Genomic DNA, 2,382 nt, shown 5'->3' with positions numbered 1-2,382 from the left:
TCCAGAAGGTTTTGATGTTTGACCCCTTGTAATGCCACTCACATTCGTCCTACTATTACGTACGTCATCGATGAGAACGATAACGAGTACATTCAGACAGTCCATGAACACCTGACTTTCTGGTAACCTGAACACCACAGAGTGTAAGGGGTTGGATATTATAATCCCAATTTGCATTCGGGGTCCATGTTACATCAGTTGACCTTAGGAAGAGGTCATTCATGATGACTAGTCAGGTCTAGTGACATGCTGACGTAAAATGATATCTAATGCCCTTATGGCTTCTTATTATTTTCTTAAATTCTTGCTGGTAGACATCATTTTTCTCAGCATTTTCCAGCCAACATTGTTCCTAGGATTGCCTCTATTGGAAGGTTTCTTTCTTTCCTTCAAGACAATCGTAGCAACTCTGGTCACCGGATGGCATGATATTCCTTCATTACACGAGAACTTTTACTTTGCACCGTACCATCGTCCAAATCTTAAGCTTATGTCTTATGACATACTTGTGGCATCACCGTTCCTATGTTTCTGATACTTCTCGTTCCCTGGGGTTCCACTCCCCTTAGGTATAAGCTGAATGCGTCCTCCAAGCAATCTTTATTCTCCATTCCCCAGTACAGGTCCTTAGGTATTTACTGGGGAATCCCGCCATGGTAAAGAATGCAAAAGCAGATGACCTTATAGGTATTACTTGCGTATTGTCTGGACCTATTTGTAGCGATCTCCCATGCATTGAAAACGTTTGTGATGGGATTTTGAAGCTACAGGGACTTCTGTTCTCGAGAGATCAAGGCTAACGCCATAGAAGATAATGAATGTCCTATCCAATACTCTTAAGGCCAGTAACTATGGTACTGAATTTACTCTCCGTTCGTGTGGCATTTTGATCAGCCCTAGCTTCGTGCAGGTCGTGATTCGTGTCCCAACATTAAATTGGAGACATTTCCTCGATTATTGATTGATCATTTCCTTGGCTAAATTCCTTTAGTTTAGCCTCGTGTTAAAAGTATATCATGTCCTATGATGCCCTTCACTTTCGAATGCAAGCATTTTCCTCTTTCAAGAAGTATGCTTGACACTTTCAAGTCATTCTTTATATGGCCTTAACACCAGTCATTCATATGCCTTTATCTTCTAACGCATGATAAGTGTGATCTTGTGATCTGATTATCCAACTTACATTACTTGTTAAGATTCAGTATGCCTTGTGCATTACCAACCTCGAATCTCAAACTCGGTTTTCACACTTATGAATAATCAAGTTAGTGAACTCCTTCGATCGAGGATCCTTATCCTAGCAAAGGTAATTTATCCTTCTCCACTCCCTTCAGGTGAACTGGGATTCACCTAATATCTTTAAAACGTTCTTTTCTGTTGGTAGTATGTCCAAGCCGTTATTATGAACTGGTATCCTACTCCCGATGCCTACGAGAGTACATCTTGATTCTGATAAGGTTCCCAACTTCCAAACGCGTAGATCCTCTAACTTCCCATTGATTGGAAGTCAATCCATTCTCAAGATCTTTCTAGATTTTGTTCTCATCAATACCAGTGGTAAGATGAATCAATATTACACTGGTGTGGACTAGGTCATGTAGACCCGGAAAAGGTGAATCCTCTGTACTGAATTGAATGCAGAACATAGGGGTCCTTACTCAAACGAACTATTATACAATGTTACCCTCGTATAATCCATAGCTCATAGGTTTGCTCGAGGAATATTTGGAATCCTAACAATGCATCATATGACAAGTAGAGTCAGAGTCACTACACTGACGTGGATGGCTTAGCGTCCTTAGTGACCCACTTAATGACAACTACCAAAAGGTGTCATATGCACGATTTCCTATAGAAGGATTTGAAAAACATTTCAAAACTAGTTTGAAAACCTTTGAAAACAATTTTTCTGATATCAGTTGTTACGCAAATTCCTTTCCCTTGGAAAGAACTGCTCTGATACCATTCGCTGTGACACCCGAAACCCGTGTCCCGCGAAAACCACGAGTTGTGCCACATAGACAACAATAAAATAAATACAATTATCGAAAATACGCGGGATTTAAAAATTCTCAATTTATATACATATGCAGCGGAGACAAATGCAAATACGGTAGTGTAACTATCGGAAAATACAAAACTCATAAATCGACACTACCAATCTTTTTGGAACAGGAATCTGCGTAACTCTAACCTAAATCTTCTCGGTCTTCCTCCTCACACTCTTGGCGCCGCTGTGTCCATCCAACACTTCTCTTTGCGCTATCTCGAGCTGAAACGTTGCATAACAACGTCCTAAGCTACATGCTTAGTGAGTACTTCGGGTTAAACCCGAAGATCATACTCAAATGGCAAATGGCCAAACACAATCAATATTATACA

This window comes from Tarenaya hassleriana, unplaced genomic scaffold (genome assembly GCF_000463585.1).
Source record: "Tarenaya hassleriana unplaced genomic scaffold, ASM46358v1 Cleome86, whole genome shotgun sequence".
Lineage (NCBI taxonomy): Eukaryota > Viridiplantae > Streptophyta > Magnoliopsida > Brassicales > Cleomaceae > Tarenaya > Tarenaya hassleriana.
This window is presented reverse-complemented; position numbering follows the sequence as displayed.